This window comes from Bombina bombina, chromosome 2 (assembly GCF_027579735.1).
Source record: "Bombina bombina isolate aBomBom1 chromosome 2, aBomBom1.pri, whole genome shotgun sequence".
Taxonomy (NCBI): Eukaryota; Metazoa; Chordata; class Amphibia; order Anura; family Bombinatoridae; genus Bombina; species Bombina bombina.
The window spans coordinates 70,956,765-70,972,670 of record NC_069500.1 but is presented as its reverse complement, the minus strand read 5'-3'; the positions used below and the strand labels follow the sequence as shown (position 1 = coordinate 70,972,670).

The 15,906-nt window shown below is 38.3% G+C and overlaps 1 protein-coding gene across 1 annotated transcript in view; it reads left to right on the top strand.

Annotated features, from left to right (window-relative positions):
* MYO5B (myosin VB) overlaps positions 1-15,906 on the top strand; it is a 575,225-nt gene that overhangs the window by 63,633 nt on the left and 495,686 nt on the right. The window lies entirely within an intron of this gene.

The following is a 15,906-nucleotide window of genomic DNA, read 5'->3' as shown; positions in this document are numbered from 1 at the left end:
TCAGATTCATGTTCAGCCTGGCATCTAAAACCTCACATAGCAGTCTGATAATCTGTTGTCCAACCTAAGGCCCAAGGGCCAGAATACAGCAACCACCATCACTTTATCAGATTCTCCATATCCTCATTTTATAATACATTTTCTCTTACCATTTACTAAAATGCACCCTTCTAACTGTACAAAAGCAAGGCATATGGGGTATATAATACAACCGTCAGAACTTGTTACTATTTTGCATTGCCTCATTCCTGGTTTGAAAGTTTTTAGTTTATACAGAGCTCCCAACTGTCCCGCATTTTGTGGGACCGTCCCGGAGTTTTGTTCCTCCCTCGGTTTATACACAGCTCCCAGCTGTCCTGCATTTTGTGGGACTGTCCTGGGGTTTTGTTCCTCCCTTGGTTTATACAGAGCTCCCAGCTGTCCTGCATTTTGTGGGACTGTCCCAGGGTTTTGTTCCTCCCTCGGTTTATACAGAGCTCCCAGCTGTCCTGCATTTTGTGGGACTGTCCTGGGGTTTTGTTCCTCTCTCAGCTCTAATTACCCGGTTTGTGTCCCAGTTTCTGTTTAAACATGATACTACTCTAGCCTCACTGTAATGCTCAAACCTCACCACAACATACCTAGACGGCACCGCAGGACAGACCAACTCTTGTGTAACCTAGCTCCACCCCCAACCTCCTAAACTTCACAGGATATCCCTGATTCAGCACTGACCCTCCAGTCCTAGTAACAAAGAGACTGCAAATCAGAAGGTAGGTGTATTTCTAGTTTTGGTGCGCCTGTAATTATATACAGTACCATTGTGGAGAGCTTCCAACTGTCCCATATTTTGCTGGATTATTATCGTTTTGAAGATTTGTCCCATGTCCTTTCCACCACATTCCCTTCCCTATAAATATTCAGAGATTGCTCAGCCTTTTGTTTTTAAAATGATTTATAAAATATGGTCACCGCCTCTCAGGGTGAAAGATAATTCCATGGTTGTGACACCCTCATTTAAAGGGGTTGAACAAGTTTAATGTGTTAAAGGCAGTGAATTGCAGAATATCTGTATTCTAAATGCATATTTTCAAAAGTATTTTAAATGGACAGGTCATTGTATATAAGAAAATCTGTCGATATTATGACCCTTGACTTTGACCAATTAGGGCTACTTGTATAGGAGTTGGTGCTCCGTGACTGCACCTTTAGAACACTAGCCTTGCATGTGTGAGGAAGTACCCAGTTATCATAAGAACTGCTGTTTTAGGATTTCAGCAAGAAGGTTCACAACACACACTGAAGGTTGTAGCTAGAGGAGGAGGAGGTGCAAACTAGTAAGTCTGTAGATGTGACCACATTACACATCTGTAGGGGCCAGTTTTATCTAGAGCCTGCACATGATAAATATTTAGATGTTAATAAAACAGTCTGTTTAAAGGGAAAGAAAAGTCAAAATTAAAGTTTCATGTTTCAGATAGCACCTGTGATTTTAACCAACTTTCCAACTTCTATAATCAAATTGACTATGTTCTCTTGGTATCCTTGTTCAGGAGCAGCAATGCACTACAGGGAGTTACCTGAACACATGTGGTAAGCCAATGTCAAGAGGCATATGTTCCCCCACCAATCACCAGCTAGCTCCTTGTATTGCATTACTGCTACTGGGCCTACTTAGGTATACTCTTCAAAGATACCAAGAGATCAAAGCAAAATTGATTATAGAAGTAAATTGGAAGTTGTTTATCCTATTGGAATCAAGAAAGTTTAATGTTTTACTTTAAGTATTTTTTACTCTATAAAATGATACAATTAAAAAGTACAGTACTTTGTTTTAGTAGTGTGATGTTGGCATGTTATACACAGGATCAAAATGAGCCCTCCTTATTTGCAGTTAAAGCGTGCGCTTCATTAACAAGTTAAATCCATAACACTTATGCTCCTATCAATTCTCCTTGTTCTAATTATTTGCATCAGTTATTTGCTCTCACCAGGGAGCTTGTTCTTGCTTAAACTAAATGTTTTGTTGCACTTAAAGGCACGCGCTCTCATCACTATACCACTTACATTAGTTGTAATTGTCCATATGCTCCCTCCATCTTTCAAACCACGAAACAATCTGTTTGGTCACTGTTTCTGCTTTTGTTTATTTTACTAAAACTAGTCAATCAGCGTGTTCAATAACAATTTGTCACCTGCAATGGCTCAGCCAATCATATGTGACTTAAATTTTTATCACCAATATAGTTTAGGTGTCAACTGTGCAGGTATTTTTAAATTCAGCATAGATTATAGTAAATAGTTTTAATTAGTAAGGATAATATCACATGTAAATTAAATTTGAATTAGTAATAACAAAGTTGTTTAAAGGTAAATATATCCAGATTATGTGCTTTCCCCAGAAAGGCCTCTAAAGTAACCCATCCAATTCAGCTTCATAACTGGACATAATATTGATTATTGTTAGCTTTACTTGCCCAGCTAGATTTATCACCTCTTGGTGAACAATATGATGAGAGATGATGGGTAAATGTTAATCCTGTTATGGTTAAGGAATAGTGGGTAGCTTTTGTAGTTAAAGAACATTTAGCTAGAACAGCCAAAACTTGTGCAACTAAAGTTTCCCCCCTACCCCCCCCCCCTTTTATTAATCAAACATTTGGTTATTGTAATGTAGCATTCGAATATTAAATTTGAAGGGACATTATACACTAGATTTTTCTTTGCATAAACGTTTGAAGATGATCCATTTATATAGCCCATCTGGGGATGTTTTTGTAACAATGTATAGTTTCGCTTATTTTTAAATAACGTTGTGCTGCTGATTTTCAGACTCCTAACTAGGCCACAACATTTTAGATGTATACTGATGTATACAGACTCTTGCTTGATACTGTTTATATAATGGGTCTATTCATATGCACGGGAGGGGTAGGTTCTGCTCTCAGACCCTTTCAGTGGGTGTATCAGCATAATCTCATCAACAGTGCTAAACTGGGAGCTTCTAAGTAAGTTTTTAAAAGGTTTTATAATGGATTTTTTATATCAGTATCTGTGCATATTCCTCTTTTATAGTAGTGTCTATTACATGCAGTTAAATGAAAATTGTTGTATACTGTCCCTTTAACACTGAAACATTTAAATGTCAACTATAAAATGTTGGTTCTTTTTTAACTTCCTTGTAAATATATAGGAATAAAAAAAAATTGTAAAAAAATTTGACTTCTTGATTTACCATTTTCTTTTAATTAATCTTTTATTGAGGTTTTGTGCAAGAAAAAGAAACCTCCATTTTAAAGTTATGTATGCTTTTATGAGTGACTTATGGGCCCTTTGATATCGGTAATACTGGTTAGACGTGTTAGTCAAATTGAAGACCCTATTGGGTCTAACGAAAATTAGTAAGTATATAAGTATGGATATTATCAGCGGGTAAGCACCGCTCCAGATTTAAAGGGTTCCCAAGTGACAGACAGCACACACCTGATGCTCGTGGTAGAGGGCCACTGCACACACCTCTCTGTAATATGTAGACAACTGATTTCCACAGCACCAAAAAATGATAGGAAAATTGTTAAATAAACTTAGCCTTTATTGTTCCATTTCAGCACTTGGCACACAGCAGCAAAAAAAGCGACGTTTCGGGCTGTTAACCCTTACTCATGCTTAAAGGGGGGGGGGGGGGGAGAAATGATGATGAACAAGTACTAAAGAAGTTAGGCGGAAAATAGATAAAATAATACAGTGGAATAGTACCACTATATACATCATGTTACTATTATTTTGCTAGCTAAGTTAAATGCGCTCAATTACCATGTGGGGGGGGGGGGGGGCATGTGTTCAAACTGGTTTATAGTGAACCTATCTCGCTGTGAAAATTAAACTGTAGGCGCTGCTATTTAGGTAGTAGTTCTCAAAATAATAGGTTTCATAACAAGGACGTAGATCGCTTTATTTAAAAAAGAAAAATTAGTCATATAGGACAATGACCAAATAGAACCTACGCTCTCCATATTCAGCATTGCATCAGCAGCTCACTAGAGCTGCTGGTGCAATGCCGCCTCCTGCAGACTCGTGGCCAATGGGCCGCCAGCAGGGAGGTGTCAATCAACCCGATCGTACTCGGCTCAGAGCAGGCGAACAGGGTTATGGAGCTTGATAAATGGGCCTCTATAGGTAAAGAGCTAAGAGCACCAGATCAACCCTTATTATAGTTAGGTATGAGTCGGCTGTTTTATCTTAAAATTTAAGGTCCTCCCCCACAGTGGAACTAAGAGATGTAACAAAAAAAAAAATATATATATATATATGTGTTTCCATGCAAGGTTAGCACTCTAGCATAACTTCTTAGAGCCTGAGTCACAAATGAATATAGGTATACAAAAAAGACTCTTCTCTCTTTTTCCTAGGTTTTTCAACATTTATTTTCCAACGTTTCGGCCCCAACCTGGGCCTTTGTCAAGGTAACATACAATGCACACTAACACAATATTTATACCCTGTTAAACCACTCCCCCACTCACTCAGGTGATGCTCTATGACCCTGTGATTCTCTGATTTTCTTAAGGTAGAATCTGAATTCAGTTCACTTAACTGATTACTGGTAGAGAAAAGGAAAATTCCAGTTATCAGCCTGTGATTCTCTGAATTTCTTAAGGTAGAATCTGAATTCAGTTCACTTAACTGATTACTGGTAGAGAAAAGGAAAATTCCAGTAATCAGTTAAGTGAACTGAATTCAGATTCTACCTTAAGAAAATCAGAGAATCACAGGGTCATAGAGCATCACCTGAGTGACTGGGGGAGTGGTTTAACAGGGTATAAATATTGTGTTAGTTTGTTTGTATGTTACCTTGACAAAGGCCCAGGTTGGGGCCGAAACGTTGGAAAATAAATGTTGAAAAAGAGGGAAGAGTCTTTTCTGTTTATATATTTATTGGGCAAATCAGTGGCTCATCCATTGGTCCGCCCGCAGGCACCTTTAGGTTAGAGCAAGTGTAGTGCACTATTCCTATACTCTAATTACTCTAATCTATGTTAACTAAGCTAGGTAAACTATACTGTATAATATCTACTGGCCAGAGAACCTCTGTCAACATGCATTACTCCAACATTATGTTGGTATAAGAGATTTGAAAGAGTTAATGAGTTGGGCTTTGCAAGATATGGTCTACTAATAATACAGATTATAAGGACATGCTGACCTTTTGTAGTTTTTAACTTCAGCTTGTTGATGTGCCATTTATTGAATTAAATATAGGGTAGGGCTCATATCCTAATGAGTTGTATAAAACTGTCTTAGCGACACTCGAAACCTAAGTGCATGTAATATTAAATAATATTGTCATTTTAACTGAATCAATGCATAGCATAAGGTGTACTTAAAGGACCAGTCAACACAGTAGATTTGCATAATCAACAAATGCAAGACAACAAGACAATACAATAGCACTTCAAATGAGTAGTAGATTCTTTTTCTTACAATTGTAAAAGTTATGTCTTTTTCCACTCCCCCTGTACCATGTGACAGCCATCAGCCAATCACAAATGCATACACGTACCATGTGACAGCCATCAGCCATTCACAAATGCATACACACTTGCACATGCTCAGTAGGAGCTGGTGACTCAAAAAGTTTAAGTATAAAAAGACTGTGCACATTTTGTTAAATTAAGTAATTTGAAAAGTTGTTTAAAATAGCATGCTCTATCTGAATAATGAAAGTTTCATTTTGATTGAGTGTCCCTTTAAAAAAAAAAAACACTCACTTTAAACATTGCTTAGAGAAACAATTTCTCAGTTATTTTCCCCCCTGACTAGATATACTAAGACTTTAGGAAACAGTCAGAGTAAGTGAAAAGAGAACATAACAACTGAAGCGGCTAATAAATGAGCAAGCCACAAAATAAAATCTATAAACAAAACATTTGTTGTGGTGGACTATGTACCAGCTAGAACCAAGTTAAAATGTAAGTTTTAACAATAGCAAAGCACTTGATGTTTTCAGCCTCACAGACTTCAAGCAACCGATCAATTATACAGCAAGAGTAATGAGACTTCTGCCCTCTGGCGCATGAGTGACGTTAGCCTTAACATAATTAGGGCCACCACCAACTAAAAGGTCAAACTTGTACTCTGATATTATATGAATTAATATAACCTGTGCAGAGAAAACGCCATATATAACAACACAGATGTAAGAAAAAAGGAAAGCACATAACGCATCCTAGCAATAATTGTCGTTTTCACATAGTGGTCAATGTTCTGAAGCGGCATAAGCAACTGCTAGCATTTAGGTAATCACTCAGAACTCAAGCAGTTAGCATAAATATCAGATTGTCTATCCCACTCCTGCCCTCAGCCTGTATGACTCTGACTGTTGTATGAAGTTCTTGCTGAGGACAACTTCTTTGAGATATCTTCTGAGACTTGTGCACCAACATCCGCCCATTGTGTCAGGCCCTAAGGCTCTCAGAGACATTCGGGAGACCTGTTATTTTCCCAGGTATAGAGGAGAGCGTGGGTTGGGGCTGTGAGCTTTTTGAGCTTTTTGAGTACACCAGGTGCTCAGAGGGGTATATTTTATGGGCTGTTCTTTTGTTTTACAGAGCCCATTGTGGATAGTGTCTCCCATTAAATGGCCAGCTGCATATTGATGATTCCGGTTACGCAGGCTGTCATCATTATCTTTCCCTTTTGGTGTTTAGGACATAATGAGCTGTGCTAAAGGCAGACCTTATCTCCTGAATGAGGGAGCGCTGATGGCAGTCCAATGTAGCCATCAAACTGCATAGCGCTCTGGCGATGTGAGTCTCCATACTGGATAGCCTTGTGGCAGCTATTTGTGAATGTCCCTTGCTTTGGGAAGACTGCGGCAGTTCTATAGTGTTCTAATGGCGGTGCTTACCTCAGTGCAGGAGAGGAGCTGGTTAAAGATGGCGGACGTTCGTGCTCTTTAAAAACTGCACACTCTGGCTTGTATTAAGTACTCTGAGCGACTCAATTTCATATCGCTTCAACCGATATCCTCACAGATTAACACAGGTGCAGGACAATGGTCCCAGGCTGCAGTTGTAGTATGTCATCTCAAACTGGTATGCTACAGCTCGTCCATGGAGATTTTGCTGCAGCTCGCCTAGGGTGATTTTTGCGGTCGCTTGGCTCCAAAGTCCTCTCCAGGTCCCGCTTTATAGTTGTTAGGCATTGGTGTAAGCAAATTGGGCATGTAGTTCAGGCTCTATGAAAGGTAGCATGGGTCTTTTGAGATTTATTTGCTCCATTTTCTAGAGAGCTCTGAAGCTCTGCGTCCATCTAAATTTACCATTTTATTGTAATGCATTTAGATACTACTGATTTACCCCTGCCTAAAAAAAAGGTCTGGACTTGTTTTGGAATGTATTACTAACTGGCCTTATCCCAATGAATGGGTACATCTAACCCAGAGTCTGCATTTTTTTTTTTGCTGGACCATTGAATATATGTTAGATATGTTAGAAGTTCTGTTGCCTAAAATAGAAAAAAAGTTACGCAAACACACTTCTTCTCAGCAATTCATTAGGAAGGTACACACTGCTGGCTTATAAGTAGATCTGCACAGAGGAGAAAGACATGAGTTGGTTATACCAAGGCAGAGGTGGAACAGGGGACCAAGAAAGCACATGAAAAAGCCATTGGGTGGACATTCCTTGTCTAACCTTCTAGAACAGGGACGGGGAACCTTGGCACTCCTGATGTTTCATAACTACATTAACCATAATACTTAGGCACTCCCTGAAGTCCAGCCAAGTGACGCCTGTCGAGGTCTTCTCTCTTTCTGGAAAATTACACATTGCTTCACGGGAGTAAGGAGAAAGCTTTGTGTCCATTTGAGTGCTTACATTTGCACGCATAATTGCAAGGAACTTGTCATAGATGTCCACCGGATTCTCTTTACTTATAACGTGTCTCTTCAAGTGTTAAAAGTTTGCTAATTACTTGTGTAATAATATAGCTTTTTTGGCTGTAACCTTTTACCACTGTATTGCATAGAGCTTTCGGTCCAACAACTTAGATCCCATTATAACACCTGCCCAGACTATACCCCGTGTATTTTTCCACGGGGGAGTCTGTGAGCAGCAGGGTGTAGTTGCTTGGCCTACTGCTTTACGTTATCCAATTTTATGTCTACTTTCATACTCTCACTATTCACACAGCTAACGGTTTATATTCTGTTAATTCTGCATTTATTTCTGTGTGTATAAATTTGTAAAATAGGGTGTATTGCTGATTGCTTAGATCCCTTTTTGATGATTTGCCCAGGAAATACCTCCATCCCAGTTTTGTGGGGGTCCTGTGAGCAGCTGGGTGTAGCTTTTCAGTGTACATCTCTATACATGTTATCACTCTGCTGTAAGTGCTTGCACTACTAGGTACCCTGGCTTTCCTGACCGGTCAGGTTTTGTACACAATATTTCTATGGTCTTGTAAGACACTTAGATTGTCTAGTATGTTTGCCCTACGCATCTAGATAACTTATTTTGTGCATCCTCTAGGACAGTGCTTTCCAAACTCTGTGTCGTGACACATTAGTGTGTCGGCGGCAGTTTGTAGGTGTGTCCCTGCTTTAGCACAAATTTTTTTAATTTAAATTTTTGGGGGGTTTACGACTTTCCGCTTGCCTTCTACGCATATCACATGATTGATACCTAGTGGGTCACAGATCATCTTAACCTATTGGCGCAGCTAGGCAGGAACTGAAACTATTCCCATTGGCGGCTTATGCAAGTGTCTTTATCTCATATTCCACCAAATATTCAGAAACTGTGTTCATCCCATCAACCTCATACATTCCATTAAAATAGTAATTAGCTATTGGTGTTATTAAACTTTTTTTTAATTCTTGCATATACATACTGTTACTTGTAAATACATTTTGTTATTATATAATTTATGTACTGTATGTGTCTATCTCTTAAAACAAGTTTGTTTAACCTCCTGTTTGCTAGTAAAATTGAATTACTATGTCGCAAAATGATGTAAGTCTAAAAAGTGTTTCACCAACATTAAAAGTTTGGAAAGCTCTGCTCTAGGAGGATGCGGTGTGTTTATAAATTAAAGTGAATGTCAATTTTTCCGGTTTGGATGATATATTTATGTAGACAAACATCCAATTAAGGATACCGCCAATATAATTTTTTTAATAAAACTTTTAATTTGTTTTTAATTTTATATAGTAAATATCGTTCATTTACTTTACCCGCTCCTCCCACTCACTGTTTCCTTATTCTCCTCCATATTACGTATTCAGCGGTCCCACCCGCTGTTTACGTATCAGCAATGCGCGCTCCCGTTTAAGTCTGCCATTGTGCATGCGTTACTCCTGTTTCCGCTGTCAAACAACATAGTATTCATTGAATCAGTACATTCAATGAATACTATCGTTGCGAAGCGAAGGACAGGATCTCCTACCCCCAGCCTGTAATACCGCTAATTAGAAGTAAAATACTCTGTATACTAGTCTATACTTCTATACTAAAAAAACTCTGTATACTAGTCTATTGCGCATGCGCGAAATGTGCACTCGCTTACGCTAATGAGCTGAGAACCACAATAGAACGCAAGTGCAAGAATGACTCATTAAGGGGGTGGGTCCCCCTGTGGTTAGAGCCGTTATTGGCTCAGAAGACGTCCATTATAATCAACACGAACGGAGCGCGAATGCCGGGTGGAGGATGAGAATAATGGGAAACAACATAAATTATTAAAAATAAAGGTATATATTTAAATATTTACAAATTGATGAATGAAAGTCCAGTTTTTTATAAACAACTGTTACAGAGAACCTTAGTCATGAAGCTGACTTTACATTCACTTTAAATTGCTGTACCAATACATTGTTACTATGCTTACTTAAGTAAAGGAGCTGTGTATTTTTGTGATAAGAGTGCTTAATTCCCTGTATTTTTCTAAACAAAATATTTTTTTCTTCCTCTCTCATATATTTTTTTTTTATATATTCCTCAAAATAGTCTGCACCACAGCCTTACTTGGCATTTTTTAGAAGGTAGTGTACTATTTACTAACCTTCTCCATTGCAGCTAACGGTCTAGCGGTTGCTTCCCACTCTGTATCTTGCTTGATAAAATATATATATATACTGTATATGTGTGTGTGTATATATATATATATATATATATATATATATATCTCATGCTCTTACAAATTCTAGCATGCCATTTTTGCATTGGAATATCTATTCTAAATGCATTCCTTTCTTAAATATGATAGAATTCACAAAAAAACGGCTTTTTCTTTTTTTTTTTTTCGCGATATATTTTAATTTGATACAGACTTGTACTTTATATATGTCCTATTAATATGACATATTCTTGTGACCAATCACTGGAGACTTGAGGAGAAAAAGCAGTGTGTTTTATAACGTAGGAAGCAGACGAACGGTATGCTTAATATTTCGATAGCACTTCACCCAGACTGACACCAGATATGACACTTTTCATTGAGTGTAACATGAAGTGTGAATTTTCACTAACCAGTAAGCATGAAAGCACATTCATGTTGTTACTTTAGTGGTGTTTAAGGTTTCGTTTATGGAGTTATAAATATTTATGGAATTATATATTATCTCTTCAACTTTGCTGTGAAAAAAAAAATCAGTAAACAACATTTCATAAAGAGATTAGTGTAGAAAGTGGTAGACAAAACTGACAAGTTCTTAAATTTAAAGGGATAGTCTACTTCAGAATTTGAATTGTTTTAAAAGAAAGATAATCCCTTTATAACCCATTCCCCAGTTTTGCATATCAAATGGTTATATTAATATACTTTCTTTCATGTAATTAGCAAGAGTCCATGAGCTAGTGACGTATGGGATATACATTCCTACCAGGAGGGGCAAAGTTTCCCAAACCTCAAAATGCCTATAAATACACCCCTCACCACACCCACAAATCAGTTTTACAAACTTTGCCTCCTGTGGAGGTGGTGAAGTAAGTTTGTACTAGATTCTACGTTGATATGCGCTCTGCAACAGGTTGGAGCCCGGTTTTCCTCTCAGCGTGCAGTGAATGTCAGAGGGATGTGAAGAGAGTATTGCCTATTTGAATTCAATGATCTCCTTCTACGGGGTCTATTTCATAGGTTCTCTGTTATCGGTCGTAGAGATTCATCTCTTACCTCCCTTTTCAGATCGACGATATACTCTTATATATACCATTACCTCTACTGATTCTCGTTTCAGTACTGGTTTGGCTTTCTACTACATGTAGATGAGTGTCCTGGGGTAAGTAAGTCTTATTTTTGTGACACTCTAAGCTATGGTTGGGCACTTTTATATAAAGTTCTAAATATTTGTGTTTAAACATTTATTTGCCTTGATTCAGGATGTTCAATATTCCTTATTTCAGACAGTCAGTTTCATTATTTGGGATAATGCATTTGAATAATCATTTTTTTCTTACCTTAAAATTTGACTTTTTTCCCTGTGTGCTGTTAGGCTCGCGGGGGCTGAAAATGCTTCATTTTATTGCGTCATTCTTGGCGCAGACTTTTTTGGTGCAAAAATTTTTCTTTGTTATTTCCAGCGTCATACTTGTCACCGGAAGTTGCGTCATTTTTTTGTTTTTGCGCCAAAAATGTCGGCGTTACCGGATGTGGCGTCATTTTTGGCGCTAAAAGCATTTAGGCGCCAAATAATGTGGGCGTCTTTTTTGGCGCTATAAAATATGGGCGTCATTATTGTCTCCACATTATTTAAGTCTCATTGTTTATTTGCTTCTGGTTGCTAGAAGCTTGTTCACTGGCATTTTTTCCCATTCCTGAAACTGTCATTTAAGGAATTTGATCAATTTTGCTTTATATGTTGTTTTTTCTATTACATATTGCAAGATGTCTCAGATTGACCCTGAATCAGAAGATACTTCTGGAAAATCGCTGCCTGATGCTGGACCTACCAAAGTTAAGTGTATTTGCTGTAAACTTATGGTATCTGTTCCTCCAGCTGTTGTTTGTACTGTTTGTCATGACAAACTTGCTAATGCAGATATTTCCTTTAGTACTGTTACATTACCTGTTGTTGTTCCATCAACATCTAATACTCAGAGTGTTCCTGTTAACATAAGAGATTTTGTTTCTAAATCCATTAAGAAGGCTATGTCTGTTATTCCTCCTTCTAGTAAACATAAAAGGTCTTTTAAAACTTCTAATTTTTCAGATGAATTTTTAAATGAACATCATCATTCTGATTCTGATAATGTTTCCTCTGGTTCAGAGGATTCTGTTTCAGAGGTTGATGCTGATAAATCTTCATATTTATTCAAAATGGAATATATTCATTCTTTACTTAAAGAAGTTTTAATTGCATTAGAAATAGAGGATTCTGGTCCTCTTGATACTAAATCTAAACGTTTAAATAAGGTTTTTAAATCTCCTGTAGTTATTCCAGAAGTCTTTCCTGTCCCTGATGCTATTTCTGAAGTAATTTCCATGGAATGGAATAATTTGGGTAATTCATTTACTCCTTCTAAACGTTTTAAGCAATTATATCCTGTGCCATCTGACAAATTAGAGTTTTGGCACAAAATCCCTAAGGTTGATGGGGCTATCTCTACTCTTGCTAAACGTACTACTATTCCTACGGCAGATAGTACTTCCTTTAAGGATCCTTTAGATAGGAAAATTTAATCCTTTCTAAGAAAAGCTTACTTTTGTTCAGGTAATCTTCTTAGACCTGCTATATTTTTAGCGGATGTTGCTGCAGCTTCAACTTTTTGGTTAGAAGCTTTAGCGCAACAAGTAACAGATCATAATTCTCATAGCATTGTTAATCTTCTTCAACATGCTAATAATTTTATTTGTGATGCCATCTTTGATATCATTAGGGTTGATGTCAGGTATATGTCTCTAGCTATTTTAGCTAGAAGAGCTTTATGGCTTAAAACTTGGAATGCTGATATGTCTTCTAAGTCAACTTTGCTTTCCCTTTCTTTCCAGGGTAATAAATTATTTGGTTCACAGTTGGATTCTATTATTTCAACTGTTACTGGGGGGAAAGGAACTTTTTTACCACAGGATAAAAAATCTAAAGGTAAATTTAGGTCTAATAATCGTTTTTCGTTCCTTTCGTCACAATAAGGAACAAAAGCCTGATCCTTCCCCTACAGGAGCGGTATCAGTTTGGAAACCATCTCCAGTCTGGAATAAATCCAAGCCTTTTAGAAAGCCAAAGCCAGCTCCCAAGTCAACATGAAGGTGCGGCCCTCATTCCAGCCCAGCTGGTAGGGAGCAGATTACGGTTTTTCAAAGAAATTTGGATCAATTTGATTCACAATCTTTGGATTCAGAACATTGTTTCAGAAGGGTACAGAATAGGCTTCAAGATAAGGCTTCCTGCAAGAAGATTTTTTCTTTCCTGTGTCCCAGTAAATCCAGTGAAGGCTCAAGCATTTCTGAAATGTGTTTCAGATCTAGAGTTGGCTGGAGTAATTATGCCAGTTCCAGTTCTGGAACAGGGGCTGGGGTTTTGCTCAAATCTCTTTATTATACCAAAGAAGGAGAATTCCTTCAGACCAGTTCTGGATTTAAAAATATTGAATCATTATGTAAGGATACCAACATTCAAAATGGTAACTGTAAGGACTATCCTGCCTTTTGTTCAGCAAGGGCATTATATGTCCACTATAGATTTACAGGATGCATATCTGCATATTCCGATTCATCCAGATCACTATCAGTTTCTGAGATTCTCTTTCCTAGACAAGCATTACCAGTTTGTGGCTCTGCCGTTTGGCCTAGCAACAGCTCCAAGGATTTTTACAAAGGTTCTCGGTGCCCTTCTGTCTGTAATCAGAGAACAGGGTATTGTGGTATTTCCTTATTTGGACGATATCTTGGTACTTGCTCAGTCTTCACATTTAGCAGAATCTCATACGAATCGACTTGTATCGTTTCTTCAAGAACATGGTTGGAGGATCAATTTACCAAAGAGTTCATTGATTCCTCAGACAAGGGTAACCTTTTTAGGTTTCCAGATAGATTCAGTGTCCATGACTCTGTCTCTGACAGACAAGAGACGTCTAAAATTGGTTTCAGCTTGTCGAAACCTTCAGTCTCAATCATTCCCTTCGGTAGCCTTATGCATGGAAATTCTAGGTCTTATGACTGCTGCATCGGACGCGATCCCCTTTGCTCGTTTTCACATGCGACCTCTTCAGCTTTGTATGCTGAACCAGTGGCGCAGGGATTATACAAAGATATCTCAATTAATATCTTTAAAACCGATTGTACGACACTCTGACGTGGTGGACAGACCACCATCGTTTAGTTCAGGGGGCTTCTTTTGTTCTTCCAACCTGGACTGTGATTTTAACAGATGCAAGTCTGACAGGTTGGGGAGCTGTTTGGGGGTCTCTGACAGCACAAGGGGTTTGGGAATCTCAGGAGGTGAGATTACCGATCAATATTTTGGAACTCCGTGCAATTTTCAGAGCTCTTCAGTCATGACCTCTTCTAAAGAGAGTCGTTCATTTGTTTTCAGACGGACAATGTCACGACTGTGGCATATGTCAATCATCAAGGAGGGACTCACAGTCCTCTGGCTATGAAAGAAGTATCTCGAATATTGGTATGGGCGGAATCCAGCTCCTGTCTAATTTCTGCGGTCCATATCCCAGGTATAGACTATTGGGAAGCGGATTATCTCAGTCGCCAAACGTTACATCCGGGCGAATGGTCTCTTCACCCAGAGGTATTTCTTCAGATTGTTCAAATGTGGGGACTTCCAGAAATAGATCTGATGGCTTCCCATCTAAACAAGAAACTTCCCAGGTATCTGTCCAGATCCAGGGATCCTCAGGCGGAGGCAGTGGATGCATTGTCACTTCCTTGGAAGTATCATCCTGCCTATATCTTTCCGCCTCTAGTTCTTCTTCCAAGAGTAATTTCCAAGATTCTAAAGTAGTGCTCGTTTGTTCTGCTGGTGGCTCCAGCATGGCCTCACAGGTTTTGGTATGCGGATCTTGTCCGGATGGCCACTTGCCAACCGTGGACTCTTCCGTTAACACCAGACCTTCTATCGCAAGGTCCTTTTTTCCATCAGGATCTCAAATCCTTAAATTTGAAGGTATGGAGATTGAACGCTTGATTCTCAGTCATAGAGGTTTCTCTGACTCTGTGATTAATACTATGTTACAGGCTCGTAAATCTGTATCTAGGAAGATATATTATCGAGTCTGGAAGATTTACATTTCTTGGTGTCTTTCTCATCATTTTTCTTGGCATTCTTTTAGAATTCCTAGAATTTTACAGTTTCTTCAGGATGGTTTGGATAAAGGTTTGTCTGCAAGTTCCTTGAAAGGACAAATCTCTGCTCTTTCTGTTCTTTTTCACAGAAAGATTGCTAGTCTTCCTGATATTCATTGTTTTGTACAAGCTTTGGTTCGTATAAAACCTGTTATTAAGTCAATTTCTCCTCCTTGGAGTTTGAATTTGGTTCTGGGGGCTCTTCAAGCTCCTCCGTTTGAACCTATGCATTCGCTGGACATTAAATTACTTTCTTGGAAAGTTTTTTGTTTCTTTTGGCCATCTCTTCTGCTAGAAGAGTTTCTGAATTATCTGCTCTTTCTTGTGAGTCTCCTTTTCTGATTTTTCATCAGGATAAGGCGGTGTTGCGAACTTCTTTTAAATTTTTACCTAAGGTTGTGAATTCTAACAACATTAGTAGAGAAATTGTGGTTCCTTCATTGTGTCCTAATTCTAAGAATTCTAAGGAAAGATTGTTGCATTCTTTGGATGTAGTTAGAGCTTTGAAATATTATGTTGAAGCTACTAAAAATTTCTGAAAGACTTCTAGTCTATTTGTTATTTTTTCCGGTTCTAGGAAAGGTCAGAAGGCCTCTGCCATTTCTTTGGCGTCTTGGTTAAAGTCTTTGATTC